The sequence below is a fragment of the Tamandua tetradactyla genome, chromosome 21, assembly GCF_023851605.1.
Source record: "Tamandua tetradactyla isolate mTamTet1 chromosome 21, mTamTet1.pri, whole genome shotgun sequence".
Classification (NCBI taxonomy): Eukaryota; Metazoa; Chordata; class Mammalia; order Pilosa; family Myrmecophagidae; genus Tamandua; species Tamandua tetradactyla.
Genome location: NC_135347.1, coordinates 1,482,115 through 1,505,109, shown reverse-complemented (window position 1 = coordinate 1,505,109; position 22,995 = coordinate 1,482,115). Strand labels below are relative to the sequence as shown.

Genomic DNA, 22,995 nt, shown 5'->3' with positions numbered 1-22,995 from the left:
AAACCATCAATTATTGATATACATAATTCTTGAGGCTCAAATGCTTTTCACATAAGACCTGGTAATGCACACTAATTCCATTCCTCTTCCTGTCCCCTTCCTTTCCCATCATACATATTAATAAAATAAAACAATAATAAAGCCAGCTATCTCTAGTAACAGAGCTAATAGAGTTGACCTCTTTATTTCTCCATCAAAATGAGACTCCCCCAAGTAGCGTCCATTCCACATTCTTTTGCTACATTTCGGAAATAATGTCAAGGGACAAACATGGTAATCTCTCAATAGCAGTCGACACTGACACCTCAATTTAGGAGGTGGCTCATAAAGGATGCTTAGTGCTTCGAATAAGCGACATTGCATAAATATGAAGATTAGCACTCGCAAGGACACAGAACGCTTGCTGAAAAATGTCACCTTAATCATTACCGAACCACATTTATTAAGCAACTCGGGGCTCATGGGTGCGACCTGAACACTCTCCTAAGAATCTTTTTAAAAATGAACTCACAGTGTGGGTAAAAAGTGATTTCAGCAGGATTCAAAAATCAAATCAGCTTCCACAGAATCCTAATTATATTTGTTGATGGCTGTGAAAGAAATATGGTCCTAAATAACATTTTAGATAGTACTAATGATATGACCAAAAAAGATGGAAAATCACAAGTGACAAGGAAAAGCGTGGCGGCATATGACCCCCCCAAATTACAACAACAAAATAAATTCTCCAACGTCACCCAGAAATCCTTAGGATTGACCAAGTCAGTTCTTCTCAGATACTACGTGATCATAATTCCAATGCCCAAGTACAAGGGGGGGGCTCGAATCTTACAAATCACAGGATAGCCACGATTGAGAGAGATTGACAATGATAACCCCTGGCACATGTAAAAAGAATTTAATTCTAGCAAAAACGGATTGTTGTACAACAATACGAAGCAGGTTTGGGAAAAGCAGGTTTTGAAGGTTTATAAAGGGCAAGCATACTCACCAGATACACACCTGGTATAACTGGCATGCAGACAAACACAGCTTAGGGAGGCTATTTGAAATTCACTAAGGAGATCTTTATAAATGACCAGTTATCTCTCCAAGCACTTCAAAACCTACCTAAGGCAAAATTATTTCCAAACTAACCAGGAAAAAAACATATATGATCCATATGCAAAAACTTATATAAAGCTTATTTGCTCAATTTCCACCCCGATCTTCATATATACTTTTAATCAACATGCAAATGAGGCCTGCTTCTTTCAAAAATTGGGACTTTTAATTTGAGCATTAAAATAATAATTGCACTTAAAGATGAGTGCTTATCTTTAAAGTCTCCAACATTTAAAAACTATATAGCACAATTTGGCTTAACATAGACATCTATTTCTAGAGAGCAGGAAAGTCCATTACTATAAATGAAGGCTTCTTTTCCTAGGAAAAAGCTCCAGCTCCCTGGGAGGCATTTTCCTTCATCTCCAAAAGTCGCTAGTTGGTGGACTCTCTGCTTTGTGGTTCTGCGGCATTCTGAAGTTTTCTCCAAAATACTTCTTCTTTTATAGGATTCCAGTCAACTAATAAAGACCCACCTGGAATAGGTGGAGACTTCTCCACCTACTCAAGTTTAATACTCATACTTAGCTGAGTCACATCTCCATGGAGATAACCTAATTAAATTTTCCAACATACAGCACTGAATAGGGATCAGAAGAAATGGCTCTTCACAAAATGGGATTAGGATTGAAACAAGGCTTTTGGGGGTACATAAATCCTCTCAAACTAGCACAGGGGGATGATCAATAAATCTCATATCCATATATACTTACCACGGCTTATTATAGAGAAAAGCACAGAAACAAGCATTTCACAAAAAATAGTCCAAAAACCACCTCTGTATCCAAATAACTGGCTATTTCTTTTAAAATGCATATTGCTGGTTCCCACCACATAGTTTCCAACTCAGAATCTCTGGAGAGGCCAAAATATCTGCACTTTTAATAGATTCCTTGAACGATTTTAACGATGTTAATTCCAGAGAATCCCACGTTATAAGGTTTGTAGATCATATTTTATTTATTGATGTGCAACATCAGGTCAGCAAGAAAAATACCTGCAGAGATAAATCACTCAACACATCTGAAAATAGTAGTCATTCTCCTCCTGGGACCAGCAGGGTAGCATCAGTATGTCCTTTCCTTGGTGATGGCAGCAGCACTTGCTTGAAGAAAGCAAGTGAAAACATTCAAGGCCTCTTAAAGCTTAAACTTGAATCTGGTACCATGTCACTTCTGCCTCCTTCTACCAGACAGAGCAGTTACATGGCCAAATCCAAAGTCATGAAACAGCACTATATACTCATTATACCATTTTTTCTACTTCTATCAAAGTTTTTTTAAAAGAATTACCATGTTTAAAAGGAGGATGGGTCATTTTTTTTAAAGAACTACGACGTTTAAAAGCAGATTGGGTCATCTAGAGAGAGCCACTCTCTGATGCAAAGAGAAGAGGAAATGGAGCAATTGGGCTTTAGTTCTACAGAAAGTGCCAGAAATACAACATTGAGTAAAGTCATTGGGTTTTAACATAGACATCTGTTTCTAGAGAGCAATTTCAAGGAAATTACAGTCTGAATAAAGTGATAGACACAAAAGTCAAACTTTAAAAGTGTAGAGAAAGTGGTCAAGAATGAAATAACAATACAGGTAGCCAACCCTTACAAAGTTTTTACCATCAAGGGAAGGAGAGAGGCTTGATTGAGAAAATACAATTAAGTGTCATAATGATTCATCAGCAAATGCCACAGGAAGTATCACTGAATGAACATACTGGTTTGAAACTGCTATGTACCCCAGAAAATCCATGTCCTTCTAATCTAAGCCGGTGGGATCAGACCTGTTGTTGGGTGGACCTTTTGATTAGGTTGTGTCCATGGAAATGTGACCCACTCAATTCAAGGTGGGTCCTAATCCTTTTACTGGAGTCGTCTATAAACAGAATAAAAAGACAGGAAACAGATTGCTGAGAGCCGACACAGAGAGAAGAGAGCTGAAACTAAGCAAGAGACATTTGGAGATAGAGAAGGAAATGCCTCAGAAGACACCAGAAGCTGAGAGACCCATGGAAACCAGAAGCTGGGAGAAAAGGACCACAGATGTCACCATGTGCCTTCCCATGTGACAGAGAATCCTCAGACTCAACCAGCCTTTCTTGAGTGAATGTCTCCTCTTCTTGATGTCTTAATTTGGACATTTTCACAGCCTTAGGATTGTAATTTGGGGTGGGCCACGGTGGCTTAGCAGGTAGAGTTCTTGCATGCCATGCCAGAGACCCAGGTTTGATTCTCGGTGCCTGCACATGCAAAAAAAAAAAAAAAAAAAAGAATTACAATTTGTAAACTAATAAATTCCCTTTGTAAAAGAGAATCCAGGGCCATGGTGGCTCAGCAGGCAAGAACGCTCGCCTGCCATGCCAGAGGACACAGGTTTGATCCCTGGTGCCTGCCCATGTGAAAAAAAAAAGTGAAAGAGAATTCATTTCTGTTGATTGCATTCCTGCAGCTTTAGCAAACGAAAACACTGATTCTATCCAAGATTCCTGAAAGTCTTTGTTCTAGTTTGCTAGCTGCCGGAATGCATCACACCAGAGATGGATTGGCTTTTAATAAAAGGGGATTTATTTTGTTGGTTCTTCAAAGGAAAGGCAGCTAACTTTCCACTGAGGTTCTTTCTTATGTGGAAGGCACAGGATGATCTCTGCTGGTCTTCTCTCCAGGCCCCTGGGTTCCGACAACTTTCCCCGGGGTGACTTCTTTCTGCATCTCCAAAGGCCTGGGCTGAGCTGCAAGTGCTGAGATGAGGAATGCCGAGCTGCTTAGGCTGTGCTACATTGCATTCTCTCATTTAAGCACCAGCCAATTAAGTCAAACATCACTCATTGCAGCAGACACGCCTCCTAGCCGACTGCAGATGTAATTAGCAACAGATGAGATTCACATACCATTGGCTTGTGTCCGCAGCAACAAAACTAGGTATGCTCACCTGGCCAAGTTGACAACTGAATCTAACTAACACAGTCTTCAAAAAAGTATCATAGAATTAACACTAGGCTAGGAAAAAGAAAATCCAAATTCTAATTTCAAACATTAACTTTGAGCGTATATCCACTTTCTTTCATTGGTAGAAAAAACTAGTTCTAAAGATATGAGACTATAGGAATATGATTTGGGATCATTCTTCCCCTGTGGACCTAAAAAATTGGAGAGAATTTGGTCAAGAAAAGAGCTCAAGGAGAGTGCAAGGCAACATCTTTCTCAACTATTGGGCTCAGGACACCTCTGCTTTGTAGATAAGCAGAGAACTGAAGGGATTCCTCAAACGAGAAGTAGAAACATGTAACCAAGCATGATGGGGGAAGGGGTGTGAGTCTGCCTCTGGTTACTGCAAGGAAGTAATTTATTACAATCAGGCTACAGAGAAAGTTGGCATTGACTTGACTAGTTCTCCCAATGGAGAACTAGCGCCAGATGTTAGCTAGGACAGCTGAGCATCAACAAAAAGTCAAACAAGCCTGAAACATCTAGTTAATAAGCTTGAGGCAAGTTTAAGGGAAAAGGTCAAGTATGAGGATAGGAATTGCAGGGGCTCATATCCCTGGCTATAAGCTCTTCCATCTGACTCCAAATACCTTGAGAACAGAAAGCATACCTTTAATTCACATATTTAACAGACATTTATTGGGACATTGATACTTGATAGGCTCCATGCTAGATATAAGAGTTGGAAGAGAGAGTGTTATTAACCATATCTGTATATCTATTCAGAACAGTATAGATAAATACATTTTTTAATGGAAAAGAGCTTTTACTTCCAGGTGAGAGGGACCACCTGAGGTCCAGAAGAATTTGTACGGATGAATATGAAAATGTCTTTCTGACTAAGAAAGAAATTATCTACTTACTCACACCTGGGGAGAAAACCAGGACGCAGTTTCTGATAGAAATGGAGTAGAGGTGAGAAAATTACTCTTGCTCTTGTGACTTTTAAGTCGCTTTGTTGGATTTCTGGGAGCATGCTTTTTTTTGAAAACTACAACTTTTTTTTTGGGTGAATTGGGAGGCTATAAATTGTTCTCACCTTGGCCAAAATGGTGGAGGTGGCAGAGGCTGATTTTTCCCCTTTTCTCCAAAGCAGGGTCCTGGAAGATTAGAGCAGTATATGGCAAGAGTTCACGAAGGCAGAAATTTAAACCAAAGAGGAAAAAAGGAGGCCTCTGCTTCCTTGGGAACTCACCTTGTAATGATCTAGGGCACGAAACACACTTTCTCTGCTCCTGGACTTCTTTATCCTCTCTACAGAGTAACTCCATCACGCGGGCAACACAACTTCCAACTCTCCAGAACATTCCTGCAGACCACATTTGATGTGCCCAGTGTGGCATGCAGTACCCGCACTTGCCAGAAGAGGCCAGTGTGGAGCTCTTGTCTTTTACTCGTTTTGGTACCTGTTCAGTTCCGTATAACCAATGTGAATGTAAAAATACAAGTGTGTGTTTTCTCAACATGGAGTGCAAAAGCAGAAGGAAGCGTGGCATTTAAAGAAGGAAAAAAATGAGGACCTCCCCCCATGTGAAAAAGAAAAAAGAATTTATAAATTTAGAGGCGATAGAGTGAGTGACTAGTTCCCACCCAGATAATGCTGTCTCGCTTGAATAGCTGTCTCATGTGCTTCTCTCCCGGACTGGCTGCGTCAATGTCATTTGTCCATCCTTTGTTTATTTCATTTCATGTGCTCCTTGTCATTTAATTAATGCTTTGAAATGAAACATGAAATTTCCTTTTCAACTCATTTTGAAAATATATTCTGACTTATTAATCTCTCCCTTCTTTAACCAGAAGATTTCCATAGCTTATATTACAAGAAATGACAAGGGCAATTATCTTTAAGAACTGAGCAGAACAAAGATATGGTAATGAGAAGTGCTACAATTCATTCACCAAGATGCTCAGTGATGAAAGGATAAAATGAATCCACCTTCCTCTGATAACAAAGCAATTACAACTTGCAAAGTAATACGGAGAAAATAATAATTTAATGGAAAACTGGGAGAATGGTAGGCACTGAGAAATACAAAGGAAAACAACTCTGCACAAAAGATAATTCACTTTATCAAAACTTCCCATTATGACTAGAAAATGTCTTGCCAAATATGTCAGGATGCACAGCAATATTGTTCCCAGAAAAACTAATTTTCTCTTATTAGTATTCCAAAGGTTGCTAGGAGAACGATACAATGAGAAAAGTTCAGTCTTTCTTTGCAAGTGGTAAGCAATGAAGCACATGCAGAGGTGAAGCAGGATGGAACAGTGTAATACACAACGCACACGCGAACGCACAGAGCTCTACACCCACCAGCATATTCAGGCTTAGAGACAGTATAATTCCAAGAAAATGCATCAGAGGCCAGAGAGCACAGGTGTAACTTTATGAATGAGTAACCAACATTAGGACAGAGTGGATGATGGCAGGATTGAGGACCTTCAAAGAAATCTGGGAGTGCTGCTGCTACCAGGACGCTGTCAGCAGCTCACACGTGATGCCAGGCATGCCCAGGCTGGCAGAGAGCACATCTGTGGACCAATGCCACTTTGGGAATCACTGGTTGAAAAATGTTCACTAAAGAGCTCCAGCATAAAACTGACTGCCAAGGCATTTAAACTTCTGTTTGTAGCCCTGAAACTCACTCTTCGAGTCTTAAATCACTTCCATTGTCTCATCTTTAAATTGGGAATGGCACCTCTCACCTGTCAGTGTTGCCATGAACATCAGTTAATGATTATAAAATGCTCTGGAGCTAAGTATTAAATATTGCACAATATACACAAACTACAATCTGGCCTGCCAAGCTGACACGGGCACCATATTGCTCACGTCACAAATCATGTCTCTCTTCCAGGTGTTACTGATTACAAAAGAAAAAAGTGTAGAAATTAGGCTTTATTTCCCATATTTAGAGGAAATTGCATTTTCCCACAATAGCTGTGACAATGGTGCTAAAGTGGATACAAGGAATGTACATCTTCTATGAATGAAGGACAAAAGCTGAATGCCAACATAATTGTGTTTCTGTACCCGCAACCACCACCTCCATCTCGCCATCCCTGTGCCCTTCCTCTCTCTCATTCTTGCTCATTTATAGTTTTACTCTTCCTCTCTCACTCTCCCTCACTTTGGCACTTATTCTCAACTCTTCTTTTCAATTTAAATATTAAAGTTAACGTCACATATATACATAATCTAACACATCTCAGCGCTATCCAAAGTCTCCCCCGTTGAAAATGGCCCAGCGCAGTGAGGAGACACCTATTGATTAAGAATACATGGTTATTTAGTTCACTCCCTCGATGGATTCTTGAATCTCCTCTGTCCCATGCTGAACTGTCTCCAGTGATGGTAAACACGCTCTCTTACCAGCCTATTCCATTTGGAAAAGTTGTGATTATTTGAAAATTATTTTGTAGATGAACTAAAATTTGCCTCCCAATAGCTTCCAACCTGATTTGAGTTCTGCAATTTGAACTCACATGAAAATCTAACTTTCTTTTGCATTTCAGCTTTTTAAATGTCTGATAACAAGTGTTTGCCCACCCCACCCTGCACCCAAAATTCTACAAAGATTGGCCAGGATCTCGTCAATGTTTTGACATTACCAGCATAAAGAAAGTTTACTTGGGCTTTTCAAAGATGGTCTACCTTTGATAGCTGGTATTTTATCAAGAAATTGGGATCTAATCTCAATATTAAAGGATTCATCATCGTGTGCTTCTTTATTGGGGCACATGCAGATAAGTAAGGATAAGAGAAGGAGGCGAAAGTGTCTAGGCAGGCAGAATGGTGAAAAGGCAAAGACACAGATATCCATGTCAGACACCAAGTAAGCCAATGGCTTGGCTTGAGCAGGGAGCCTGCACTGGGGTTAGTGAGAAACGTAGGTTGGTGGGTAGAATTGGCGTAGATATCAAAGAGAAAATGAAAGCTCAAGAATGGCTGGAATCTGGTGGAATGAGACATAAAAGTTACGTCTAACACATTGGTTTTCACTTCTTTTCTGAGAAAGTATTCGAAAGTCCTTATTTGGCCAAGTCTTTAAGGAGCGTTTATTAATCTCTTGTTTTACAGGCAACATTCTGGGCACCAGGATCTCAGTGGTGAACAAGAGAGATACGGCCCTTTCCTTCGTGGAGTTTACGTTCTAGTGAAGGATACAGACAACGCACAGGTAGATACAGAAACACTAGAGGCAGCGATGGTGCCCTAGGGAAAAATAAGGCCATTGCTCGGCTGTATCATCACTGGTCTTTTGTCTTCCTTTCTTCTAACATGAATATTAGAATAGTCCCTAACACATAGCATTAGTTGAAGAAATTTATTATATAATGTAAAATGCTTAGCATAGTACTGGCACAAAGTAGCTGCACAAGTAAGATATGTATTGTTACCCTAACACTTTTTTCCTGCCCCACAGAGGCTGTTGCTAGCGATCCTGTGGGGAGGGAAAATTGGGGGAACTACACTTAATGACTCTCTAGGTCTGGCTTATTTGCAGCTAGATGAGTCTTCTGCCAAGTAATCCACAATAGTCCATTGGATACTGATGTTTTCTCCTGTCCTACATCCACTGTCATTCTTCAAGTAGCTGACTTTCTTTTTGGAAAGCACCCTTCCCTGATTTGAGCAGCTATGTTCCCAGTTAAGTAAGTTCATCCTATCTGAGAGTCTTCCTGCCTGTAGTAGCTTCTTAGGGGTGAGCATAGGTGACTAGGCGTGTCTCATAAACAAGAATCCTAGAACCAGGTATGGGGCTATCAAAAAATGACACATTTTTTTACACTGGGCTTGAAATAGCGTAAATATTAACCTATAAGAGGCCCCCTGTTCAGACCACGTGAAGGGAAGATGAGTCAAAAGAGGGTAAGACATTACAGCAAGAACTTTGAGCTTCCTAAAGTTGCATTTGACCAATGGAATCTTTTATTATATATATATATATTATATATATATATATATATATATATAATATATATATTGAAGTTGAAATTGGAGTTTCTGGCGCCAAAATAAAAAAAAAACACACACAAAAATGGTTCTTCTATCTGTTCGGTTACAGTCTTAGCAAAGTTTCTCAACAGCAAACACAGTCTGGACCTGCATGAAGAGTTAAATAGTTCTTAAGGACAGACTTTCAGTGACTACTCCAAAAGCACATAGAGGCAAGACAACAGCATAGTTTGGTGTAGAATTTATTTAGTCCTCTAGGAAAGCTAGTAAATAGCCAGGAACTGTCTGGAACAACTATCTGGGGACTACTATGACCAGCCACACATCATACATCAGTCTAGAACAAGTGAAAGGGCCAAGATCATGGCACTGAACCATAAAGTCTCCCAAACTGTGGAGACTAGCACCCCTGCCCCACTGACATGGCAGGCTGCTTTGAGACACTTCCCCTATGGGAAAAAGAAGCAGTCTCTACCAGGAGCTAGGCAAACTGAGCTCAAGCAAACTCCAACTGTGGACTTAATTAACAAATGTGAGCAGCTGAAGACAAGCTCCTAACACAGATAAACCTGGAGTAAGCACAAAGGGAACCTCTCTCCAGGCAGAAAGAACGCAGGGCAGATAGAAAAAGAAAAGGCTTTTGGAGTTGGCTAAGTTCAAAATACTGGAAAAGGTCTATGCCCCCAAGAAAAGGGACACACAGAGCCAGGTACTGACTCTGGCTCTTGATTGGTGAACCCAGAGGGCTAGGCACTGGCTTTGAAAAGGATTTTTTTTTTAAGTTTTTCAGCAGTCATTAAAGAAAGCCTCAGTCAATTTCAGTTGTCAGCACTCACCCAGGCAAGGACAGAGTTAAGGTATGTACGAGAGATAATGTACCTAGTTAGCTGAAGGAAATAATTCCCTAAAGGGAATTCTGTATCTTCAAATGAGATACAGAAGTTGAAATAAATAATTTTAAAATGCTCAAACTAATATTCTAAAGCAAATCAATGAGTTGGATGAAGCTATGGCAAAAGAGAGGAAGGATATAAAAAAGACAATGGGCAACTATAAAGAAGAACTTGAAAGCTTGAAAATACAAACGGCAGAACTCATGGGAATGAAAGCCACAATAGCAGAAATGAAAAAACACAGTGGAGATATACAACAACAGATTTGTAGAGGCAGAATAAAGGATTAGTGAATTAGATAGAGGACAGGTCATAGGAAATCCTACCCATAGAAGGAAAGTAGGGAAAAGAATGAAAAAAATGAGTAGAGCCTCAGAGATTTGAATGACTACATTCATTTTTTTCCCTCTTCCTTCTTTGTGGAAATAATGGAAATGTCTTTATATCAAGGACAACCATATGATTATACCAGGAGCCACTGACTGTTTACATAGGATGGACTGCATGGTGTGTGAATAAAACTGTTTAAAAATAAAAAGAAAGATACAAGTGCTGGAGAAAATGTGGAGAGAGAGTGAGATTATCTAGTCACTGTTGGTACGGAAGTAGAACGGTGAAAACCCTTTGGAGGTCAGTGTTTTCCATGGGAGGATAAATATAGGATTGCCATATGATACCGCAACCCTGTTATTAGGTAAGTACTTGGAAGAACTGAAAGCAGGGGCATGAATGGAAATTTACACACTGGTATCTACGATGGTAATATTTACCAGTTGCACTAGGTGCAGGTGGCCTAAGGGTACATCAGTTGATGAACAGAAGGGTGAACTGTGGTATATGCATACAATGGAATATTGAGTGGTTGCAAGAAGGAATGAAATCATGCAACAAGGTGAATGATCCTTAAGTACATTATATTGAGGGAAATAAGCCAGAAACAAAAAGACAATATTGTAAGGCCTCACTAATATGGACTAACTATAATGTGTAAACTTTGAGAATTAACTTTGAGAGCATAGGTTATCAGGGAATAGAATGTGGGCAGAGATTGGGCACTCAACAATTAAGGAGTACAGAATGTTTAATAAGGTTTATTGTAAAGGTTCCTAGACTATAAGCTCTTATAGCAGTCACATTGTTCTAGTTTGCTAGCTGCTGGAATGCAATATACCAGAAACGAATGCCTTTTAAAATGGGGAATTTAATAAGTTACTAGTGTACAGTTCTAAGGCTAAGAAAATGTCCCAATTAAACAAGTCTATAGAAATGTCTGATCAAAGGTATCCAGGGAAAGATACCTTGATTCAAAAAGGCTGATGAAGTTCAAGGTTTCTCTCAAGTGGAAGGACACATGGCAAACACAGTCAGGGCTTCTCTCTCATCTGGAAGGGCATATGGTGAGTATGGCATCATCTGCTAGCTTCTTCTCCTGGCTTCATGTTTCATGAAGCTCCACAAGAGGCTTTTTCCTTCTTCATCTCCAAAGGTCACTGGCTGATGGACTCTGCTTCTCATGGCTATGTCATTCTCTGCTCTCTCAGAAATCTCTTTTTCTCCAAAATGTTTCCTCTTTTACAGGACTTCAGAAACTAATCAAGAACCACCCAGATGGGTGGAGAAATGCCTCCAACTAATCCAGTTTAACCACCACTCTTGATTAAATCACATCTCCAAGGAGATGATCTAATTACAATTTCAAACATACTGTGCTTAATAGGGATTAGAAGAAATGGCTGCCTTTACAAAGGGGGTTAGGATTAAAACATGGCTTTTCTAGGGTACATACATGATTTCAAACCAGCACACTCCACCCTCTGGACCCTAGAAAAGACATGTTTTCCCCATATACAAAATATATTAATTCCATCACAATATCAGAAAACTTCAAGGCATTTCAGTAACAATCAAGTGCAATACAGGTTAAAACCAGCACAAAATCTCATCAAAGTTAGATACAAGCATGATCTGTTCTCAGGCAAATTCTCCTCTGTCTCCAGACCTTTGAAAACTCATAACAAGTTATTTGCTACCAATATACAAAGGAAGAACAGTCATAAGATATATATACACATTTCCATAAGGAGGAAGGAACACAGGGGTCACTGGACCCATACAGTTTTGAAAACCCACAGGGCAAAGTCCACCAGATTTCAAAGTCTGAGAGTCATTTATCTTTGGGACTTCTGAAAGCAGTAGTCCCACCCTTTCCAAGGGCCTACGCAGAGGCCTGCCTCTCTCCAAACACAACCTTGGGGGACACTGGAGAGACCACCTTTTTCTTGGCTCCACCCTCTCCAAGGATCAGGGCTAAACCCGGGCTCTCTCACTGGCTGGTGGACTCTGCTTCTCATAGCTATGTCATTCTCTGCTCTCTCAGAAATCTTTCTCCAAAATGTTTCCTCTTTTATAGGACTTCAGAAACTAATCAAGACCCACCCAAATGGCTGGGAAAATGCCTCCAGCTAATCCAGTTTAACAATCACTCTTGATTAAATCACATCTTCAGGGAGATGATTTAATTACGGTTTTAAACATACAGTACAGAATAGGGATTAGAAGAAAGAGCTGCCTTTACAAAGTGGGGTTAGGATTAAAACATGGCTTTTCAAGGGTACATACACCATTTCTAACCAGCACACACATCTATTACTGAATTTCAACTGTTATTTTTAAACTCTGAGATGCTGAGCTCTTTATGTATAGCCTGGTCTTTCCCTGAAAATTTGGGTATCATTGTGACTCCTGAGACTCAGAGTAAGAGTTCTGCAACTCTGAGTGTCAGCATTACTCCATACAACAACTGTTCTAAAGAAGCTGGAAAAGAGATTAGACTTTAATTAGCAGTGAGGTTATGATTAAGGTAAATCAGACTAAAGGGTAAAGGATGAGATTGGCTGTATTTTAAAATTTCAACTTCTGTGTGAGAACAAGGGAAAAGATGTTTATTTGGTACAAATTTTATATTTTCTGTAGCACACTATCTAATTTAACCTATATGGTAAGTTTAATCAAACAATATAATTACACGGAACCCTGAATAAAGGCTGAAATCTTGCTATTTTGTATAAGTTAATGTAATCCCCCAATACATCCCAAGAGTAATTTGAGGAGAAAATAAAATAGAATTATTTGCAAAGTTCCCTTGAGGGACTAGAGAAAAGTGTGGAAGTATTAAACTTCTCCACCTGGAGAATTCCTGATATTCTCTCAAGAATTAAGGACACCCAATTTAAGAAGCCAAGCCTTCAACCTTGCAGTTTGCCCTCATAAAACTTATTCCTGCAAAAGAGAAGCTAAGCCAACTTGTAATTATTCCTAAGTCACCCTCAAAGAACTTCTTTTGTTGCTCATATGTGGCCTCTCTCTTAAGCCAACTCTGCAAATAAACTCACTGCCCTCCCTCCTACATGGGACATGACTCCCACAAGTGGAAATCTCCCTGGCAACATGGAACATGACTCTCATGGAGTCATGGCACTGAAAAAACCTTCTTGACCAAAAAGGGGAAAAGAAATGAAGCAAAGTTTCCGTGGCTGAGAGATTTCAAATAGCATCAAGGGGTCATTCTGGAGGTTATTCTTATGCATTATATAGCTTTTATCATGTGACTGTGTGATTGTGAAAACCTTGTGACTGACACTCCCTTTATCCAGAGTACAGACAAATGAGTAAGCAAATAAATGCAAAAACAAATAAATAGTAGGGGGGTTAGGAGGTATTGGATGTTTTGGGTGTTCTTTTTATTTTTATTTTTGGGGTAATACAAATTTCTAAAATTGTGGTGATGAATTCCTAACTGTATAATGATAGTGTGAGCCACCGATTGTATACTTGCAATGATTTTATGGTATGTGAATATATCTCAATAAAATTGCATTTTAAAAAGTCACATAGAATCCAGTGTCCCATGGTACATGGCTGGAGTAGAGGCAGTGGTAAATCAGCCATTTGCCTCTGGTTAGTTACTTGCTTCTCTTAATATCAACAGAGAGAGGCAAGACCTCCAGGAATGGGCTTGAAAGATGTGCTTCCCACACGTTTTGAGGATATTCCACTTGCACCATTCTCATCCTCTTCTTCATTCTTCCTCCATTACTTCCCACAACCTTTCGCCCACTCACATCCCAATGCCACCATTTGGAGCAGCCACCCCACTCCCCTTTCCCCTGGATCTGCATCTCCTCCTGTGTGCCTGCTCTCTCAGTTCTTCTGTCTTGCAATTCTACAGCTCCAAGCTGTGAATGTCAGTGGACTTTGTACAGTGATATGCTATAGAAAGTGTCCACAGGGGTGAGCTGTAGCTGCTACTCCTGGAGGATCTAAAATCTAAAACATTTCAACACTGGACACACACAAAGAAAATATCTTCTAAAAACATAAACCCAACTCTCTCCATTGAAGGGGAATATTGCTCCTGTTACTCTGAAATGTAATATTTAATGGCCTTATTATGTCTCCTCAACCTCCTCCCTAAGTTTCACTATCAAATATTCTACAAGTCAAATTGCTTTTCCCTAATTCTTACAGGGGAAAAGACACATGTTTCCAGTTCATCTCTTTGCATTAGTATGATTAACTTCTCTTTAGTTCACCACCCTTTTCCTGGTCTGAATGAAATACTCCTCAAGATGGTCTACTGCATTTACTCTGATTCTGTGCTCAGGCAACCCCCAGACCTTCACTCAGATTTCCCAAATCTTGGGAATGCCCAAATGGCCAATGGGAGCATTCTGGTCCCTGGAAAGGAATATCACCACTATAAATTAATAAGCTGACATTCTGATTCACACAGCTGCCTCTCGGGAATTTGAATAGTGTGAATTAAAACCTGGAAGAATATTAACTTCTATATATCTTGATGAAAGTGGAGTCTCTGGATCTACAAAGCTAGAATCAAAGCTGAGATGTAATCACCCATCCAGATACTATTTTGCTCTATTTCCCATTATGTCATCCAGCCAGTAGCTCTAGATTAGCTATACATTTTAACTCTCTCTCATTACAGCAGATAGAACTGAGCCCCTAATGTTGGGGGATGTATGAAAGAATCATGGGAATGCAGATGACTAAAAACCAATATAAATGCTCACAAAAGCCTTAAACCTCTGTTGTGATCTACTAGTGAGCTTTCCCTTGGGAATCCTTTGTGACAAAGAGCCGTACACCTTGACCAGTTCTGATGTTCAAGAAGAGATGTATAGTAGGCTTCCATCTCCTTTTTCCAAGAGTAACCATTCTCAAAAAACTCCCGGTTGTCTTTTTCACATTTTAGTTTAGCTTCTAAGCTTGGTTTCCCTTTTGCTTGTTTTTCTACTTATATTTAAGGATAACTGCTCACTTCTCTTCATATAAATTTAGCTGCACTGTGATCCATTGGCTATTTAACACAAGATAGCCAACCCATCAACCCTAATCCCACCATAGTGAGAGGCATCCATGCCGACCCACTGGCAGGTGTGGGTGAAGATGGGTAAGAAGTTGGACAGATGAAGGAGGCGCTCAGCATCAAGGGAAAAGTAAAAGGAGAGAATGAGCAAAGGAAGAAATTAGGAATGCATGTAACGTATACTGGCAAAGGAAGACCAGTGAGCTAGAGAGATTTCACAATTGGTCAAACAGGTTCATTTTTTGCTATATGGAGATCACATACATTGCATGACTAAGGCAAAAACAAGGTCATGGAAGTTCTGAAAGCTGGAATAAATGTACTTCACCATTATAGGCATTATAAACCAAGTATGGGTTCTTGAGAGAAGGATCAACAAAATGCTTTAGAAACAGGAATCTGGCAATGTTATGCAGGAAGAGCTGAGTAGGGAAGACCTGACGATAGAAACACAACTCAGAGAATTGGTGCAGTAATCCAGATCTTGACTCCTGCCAGCAGGAATACGTGGTGCATTTTTTAAATGGTGCCATTTCCATCTATATGAGAGAACCCAAGATCGTTCAGCTGACTTGAGCATTGAAAACTGAATGAATTATCAGTTATTACATGCATACGCACACACACACACACACACACACACACACACAGCATCCAACAACTGTCAAAGCATAGGTGCTCATAAAAATTTGCCAGCATTATGAACTCTGAAATAAATGCAACTTTTCACTTTAATTCTTCATGGGATTCACACCCAAGTCAAGACTCAATTAAGAAAGCTCAGAATCTCTAATCTAGTACTTTATTGTCTTGTATCCAGGAAGAATGTACTCTCAGATGGGCATGTATAGACAACACTGAGGCTTTTTTTCTTCCTTCTATACGTGTTTCAACATTTCATTTATTCTTTTAAAATAACAATCCTGCTTACAGGCAATAAAATCAATGTGACAATACAGCTGTAAATAAAGAGGATAAAAAAAGTCTTATCTGTCCTCTCTATGTTCAAATGGAAGAGAGAGGGAAGGAATATTTCAGATTGTATTATTTAGATACTTCCCTGTGTCATCTTTATATATTTTTTAACTAATCTAGAAAAACTGCTTGAAAAGTGAATGTTTCACTAAAAGGTGCATTTTTCTTCTCCTTGTCAAGAGTGTTAAAATAAACCCTATGCATTTTGCAGATAAATAATCATTCCAAGAGACAGAAAATAGTCTTGACATTTTTACAATGCAGGTTATTAATATAATCCACTGTAACTGAAAGCACAAAAAAAATTTATAATTCAGACTGAATAAAGGTTAAGTGTATTTTGTGTTTTATTCTGCATTAAACATAAATATCTGTCATGCCATGCCCTAGACTAGACAGAAGAACTCTCTTAGAAGTCTATGATTCTCCGAGGAAGATGAACAATTGGAAAAAGTCCCTCTTCTCTCAATAAATTCCACATCAAGTGAACCTAGAAGTCAACACTAAAAGAATAAAAAAGCATCACAATAATTCTCCAGGGAAGTGTCTGCAAAGTGTCACCCTGGAAGTCCCGGCAACACAATTCCACAAGAGCAGAATCATGTTGCAGTAGTGCTATCACATCAGCTCCCTGAGAAGACATCATCAAGGAGATTGATGTTGCCTCTTTCCACAGAGATTTTGTTTCCTGAGCAGCTACTCACAAAAGAACATGAAGAAACAAAAGTGCAAAAACATCTGGACCATCCCCGTGAAACTATCACCTTATAATTCTTGAGAAGTTGTGATCACCAATTAAGATGAAACCAGAGAATGTTTACATTGAGGAGCTTGCTAAAAATAAGATATGAGGAACGGATAGGGCTTTTCCTCTAAAATACTTACAAATCAGAGAATTTAAAGGAAGTTGCTCTTGTTTCCAAAGGGCCTTACTTGCTATTTACTGAACACCAAGTATATACGAATATGTGCATTGCTCATTATTGTTGTACCATCCTTCCTTTCCACTAAGGAGAGATTTACAAAGCATACGTTTTCCAAAAATGATTCTGTACTCTACAAAAAGAATGCACCATAGGTTTCTCTTAAAAAGCATACTTCCTGCCGTGTTTTAAATGAGTCAATTTTAAAAACATGAATTAACCACAATTCTCCAAAAATACAACTGCTATTTAAAATGAGGCATGCCCACTAAAAGCTGCAGGTTGAAAAATCAGTCCCCAAGAAATATATTTCAGGATATTTGGTAAAATAAAACAGCCACTTAGAGTTGATAATCACTGGGTTTATATTTATTAATTTGGCATAAAGCAAGGTAACTCCTAAAATCTGCAATTTTCCTTCCACATGCACTGGCTTCTCCTCCCTGCCACTCACACTCATTATCTGCCTTTTTAATCTACCAAGAATACAAAAAAAGGAAGACTTCTTCTTAAGTCTGGATTTTTTCGGACCCCTGCAATGGGCCATGTCTAACCATGCCTCCACCAATCCCTCAATCAGAGCTCTTACATTTGTCATTAAGCTGTTCCCTCAGCCTCTTGCTCTCTCTCCTCTGTGCTTACCCCTTTGCCATTTCAGCATATTTCAGTGCTCAGTTCCTCTTCCAACTGATGCATTCCTTAACCACTCCACCAGAATACATCAGATCCCCTCTTACTCCTCTTAGTCTCTGTATGTTCCCTTCATAACACTTGTCTAGAGCTTATATTAAAATCACTTTGATGAATAAAAAAGGATTTGCAAAGTGTTCTTGGGGGAATGGTGAGAAAGAGGGAAAATTCAACTTCCCCATTTGGAGAAGGCCTGATATTCTCATAGGCAGTGAGGACAACAAAATCATTAGGCTAATCCCTCAATCTTGGGGTTGTTCATATGAAACTTATCCCCAGAAAGGATAGGCTAAGCCTACTTAAAATTAGGCTCAAGAGTCACCCCCAGGGCAGGCCACGGTGGCTCAGCAGGTAAGAATGCTTGCCTGCCATGCCCGAGGACCCGGGTTCGATTCCCGGTGCCTGCCCATGTAAAAAAAAAAAGAGTCACCCCCAGAGAACCTCTTTTGTTGCTCAGATGTGGCCTCTCTTTCTCAGCCAACATGACAAGCAAACTCACTGCCCTCCCCCTCCCTACATGGGACATGACTCCCAGGGGTGTAAACCTCCCTGGCAATGTGGGACAGAAATCCTAGAATGAGCTGGAACTCAGCATCAAGGGATTGAGAAAACCTTCTTGACTGAAAGGGGGAAGAGCAAAATGAGACAATATAAAGTGTCAGTGGCTGAGAGATTCCAAACAGAGTCAAGAGGTTATCCTGGAGGTTATTCTTATGCATAATATAGATAACCCCTTTTCAGTTTAAGGTGTATTAGAGAGGCTTGAGGGAAGAACCAGAAACTGCAGAGCTTTGTTTCCAGTAGCCATGTTTCTTTAAGATGAGTGTGTAATGATATAGCTTTCACAATGTGACTGTGTGATTGTGAAAACCTTGTTCTGATGCTCCTTTTATCTACGATATGGACAGATGAGTAAAAAATATGGATTAAAAATGAATAAATAATAGGGGGAACAAATGTTAAAATAAATTGGGTAGAGGGAAATACTGGTGGTCAATGAGAGGGAGGGGTAAGGGATATGATATGTATGAGTTTTTCTTTTTTCTTTTTATTTCTTTTTCTGGAGTGATGTAAATGTTCTGAGAAAGATCATAGTGATGAATATACAACTATGTGATGATATTGTGAGCCACTGATTGCACACCAAGTATGGAATGTTCATACATTAAGAATGTTTGTGCTGTATGTTGATTGTCTTTATTAATAAAATTATTTTAAAAATCACTTTGAGATTATTTGATAAATATGTATCCTCCCCTATTCCAGGTTCATGAGGCAGACTATGCTTGTTTTGTTCATTAATTTATCCCATTGCCAGTACCATGTAAGCACATAGTAGGCTAAATAAATATTTATTGAATGAATAAACGAACTCTTTAACTTCCCTTCAATGGATGGCGATAACTTGCCCAGCTTCCCTTGATTACTTCTTAGCTACCTTTTTTTCTGACTTTTCCTGTCTCTACACACTACCACCACCCTCCCTAGAATTTCCTCAAGAAAATCACCTTTCTTCCCTTTGTACCTCTTCCTTCTTACCTCTCTATCTCTATTAATGACACTATCATTTGCCCAGACCCCAAGAAACTAATCTTTCTTCCCAGGTTCATTTAATCAGTGCCACAGGCTGTACATTTGATGTTCCTCAGGAAAGAGTCCTACTTCCATAGTTTTAGTTCAGGTCCTCTTAGGACCCCTTTAACTCGTGTCCCCACTCTAGTCCATTCCAAGCACCACTTTTCCAAGCATAGCCCAATCACATGACCTCCTTCCTAATGCCTCAATAATCAAATGCAAAAACCTCAGCTTGACTTTTAAAGACATGATGATCTTGCCCCCTGGAAAAAGTGAATGATTCAGTTTACCGAACACACCTGGCAGCTCTCTGCTTCCTTGCCTTTGAAGACACACAAACCCATGCCTATACCCGTCTCCTTCACCCCAATAAAGCTAAACTTTACCCACATTTCCAAGGGCACTAGGAATGTGTCCTCAGCCGCGGAGGTTTTTCCGGTCCCTCAGTCTCTGACCTCCTATAAGCCTTTACATTTGCCTTGTATCGTAATTCTTTTTATGCTCCTGAAACACCAGTCTCTAAACTGTAACATCCTCAAGAATAAGAATAGAATAGCTCACCTACTTGGAAAACTGGATCATAATGCGTTCAAATCCCAGACGATATTTTTAAATCCCTCTTACATCCCTAGCAAAATATTTTCTAGTTTTCTAAAATATTTCTGGAGTCATTAATTTTGATAAATTATTGTAGCGATTGTAAATAAACTATTTTGGAGAAATGATTTAAATTGTCAACTGGCATCCATTGAATTTTAAAGGGTATTTATTTTAATGGCTTATAAGAAATGAATGCTAGTTAGGGTGAGGCAATAAGTGATAGAACAAACAAAGGATTTAAAGTTTGAAGGTTTGGTCCTGAATAGATTGAATATAAGTGCATTTAAAATAAGAGAACAACTCAGGCACATCTTTCCTAATTAATGCAATATTGGCCAAATGCCTAATGCTCCATAGGAGAAGCTGTTTCGTCATGACAAAAAGAAGGCAGTCACTTGAAGAGGGCCTCGAGGCTTGGCTCTCTATTGCTGAAGACAACCAGGGGAGCCCTAAGTTCTCCCAAGCGAGAAGCAGGTGAGCAAACTTCTTTCTGAACTCTCCTCTCACTTTTCTCCACTTACTCCATTGATGAGGAGGTAAAACTGTGTTGTGGGTTCCACTAAAGCTTCCAGGTAATCACTGAGGGTTGTTATTTAAAGCTGATGGGTGCAAGCAAGAAAAACTACATGTGCTTGCATGTCTTTTTTTCTATATAAAGAATTACTGACCACATCCACAGCACCCATCAGTTTAATGGATGAGACTTTTGCTTGCAAGGAAAGCTAGAATACTTGCATATGGTAAAAATAAACATGTGTTTGTTGAATTCGTAAATTGAAATCTACTAATAAACCTTGTGAAAACATTGATACATTTAAAGAGAATAGTATATTTTAGATATACGAAGTGGCAGAAATTCATTTCTGGATGATCCAGAAATGAAACTGGTTTATGCCAAGATTAAGTTATAGAAATGTTTTCACATTGTTTAAAATAGAGAAAGGCTGGAAACAAACCAGATGTCCAACAGAATTGTTGGGGATTAGTTATTGTTGGAGATAAGATTAAAGTATATCTATAGTATGAAATATCCTACAAGCATTAAAAATGATAATATAGATATTTTCTTAATGTAAAAATAATTATATAAAAACACAGGAATAAAAGAATACACTGTAATGCCATGTGTATTTTATACTTGAGATATACACATATATTAACAGTGTGTAATGTAAAACACTAAAAATGCAACAGCAGTTGTCATTGGATGGTAGAAATGATGCTTTATTCTTCCCCTTTTGACCTAAATAAATTTTCTATATATTTTATCTTTCTAGTGCGAACATGTGTTTCTTAATGTTATCTATATTTAAAAGGAAGTAACAGAACTGATGGTCTTTAAACAAAGTAGGGAATTGAGGAAAGAAAATTTGATCTCTGACGAATAGATATATGTAAAACAAAGATTGATTAAAATTACAGCTACAAAAGCTTCTGTGGGGTGGAAAAGAAATCAAACTTCAAAGGATAGATTATCCTTATCGTTATGTAAATATTTATTTAAAAAAGACTCCCACACGCCAGAGTTTTTAATAAGACGTTTCAATGGTGGAAAAGTAAAGTACAGAGAGTCAAAGAGTGATGAAAGATTCAAGGGAAAACAACGGGCTTATCTCTAAAAGTAGACCAGAAAACGGTTCACAGTTAATAAATTAGTACAGCTCCCAAGCAGACATTTCCAAAACAAAGAGTTCACTCTTTATTATGACTGTTGTTGTGAGGCTCCTCTTGGTAAGCAAGAAAAGGCTGTAGCACCCATAACTCACATCACATTTACATATCTAAAAACCAAACAGAAAGATGAAAGGAAGGAAAAGTTAAGGTTCTGGTTATTTGACTATTTCTTGTGTCCTTTCAATTGTTAGGGTTCATTAACATTAGCTTACTTGTGCCTCGTTTTCCTGAGACTCTGGCTGTTGTCTTTATATTATTAACTCTACGTCAGGGACCCTGCCCTAAGCAATTTTCTAGTCTGCTTATTCTCCAGGCAGGTAATATTCTCCTAGCTACCGTTTAAGAGTAGTCGTGCTGGAACAGTGACCGTGAACTGGAGCAAGACACTTAACCCCACCTGCCTTACCAAGACAGGCTGGGAGGCCCTGAGCACACAGGCTTCCGTTCTACTTCGAGTTTCAATTGCCCTGTTATGTAGGGCTTTGTCACTGCTTTAGTTCAGTCTTTGTGATCTAATCTACTTCCTTCAGGTCTTGTTTAATCATTTGCCGACATTTTTTTTCTCTGAAAACAACCGGAGAACGGTCATAGCAGTCTGCCTTTCCACGAATGTGCTAACCGGGCATGAACCAAGTAGTAAGTTGTTCAGGCACACGGATTCCTCAAGAAAATCATCTTTCTTCCCTTTGCACCTCTTCCTTCTTACCTCTCTATCTCTTTTTTTTTTTTTTTTTTTTTTTTTTTGAGCAATTGAGCAATGAGTTCTGTTTCCCACTGCAGAGTCAGGTGGCTGAGGAACGCTACCTTTTACCGCACAAAACCAGCCGGGTATTTCAGGTGCTGGTTGAAGCCAGAGGCCCGCATTGTGCTGATGCTCTTGAAACGTGGAACCTCTGCGGGGACATGCAGAGGCCATGCATCACAGTGACCCTACAAAATCGTGATCTGGGTAAGCCAAAATCCTTCCCCATGGAGTCCTCAAGCCCTTGACTCCTTCTCCTTGGTCTAGTGGTTCTCAGATGTTCACCTGCATCACCATCATTTGAAGGGCTGGTTAAAAACCAGCCTGCCGGGTGCATGGGTGGTTCAGTGGTAGAATGCTCACCTTCCATGTGGGACACCCAGGTTCTATTACTGGACCATGCACCAAATAAAAGGAACAATCTGCCCAGGCCTCATACCTGGCCTCCTGAGCCCTCGCTGAGATGACCTGGGTGAGGACCACCCTCTCTGCT

At 39.4% G+C, this 22,995-nt stretch overlaps 1 long non-coding RNA gene across 4 annotated transcripts in view; it reads left to right on the top strand.

The window, feature by feature from the left end:
* LOC143665238 (uncharacterized) overlaps nt 1-22,995 on the top strand; it is a 44,582-nt gene that overhangs the window by 20,285 nt on the left and 1,302 nt on the right. For all 4 annotated transcript variants that reach the window (XR_013166796.1, XR_013166794.1, XR_013166795.1 and 1 more), the window contains exons 2-4: nt 8,166-8,265; nt 20,444-20,560; nt 22,541-22,709. This is a non-coding gene — a long non-coding RNA (uncharacterized LOC143665238). The remainder of the gene's footprint in view (nt 1-8,165; nt 8,266-20,443; nt 20,561-22,540; nt 22,710-22,995) is intronic.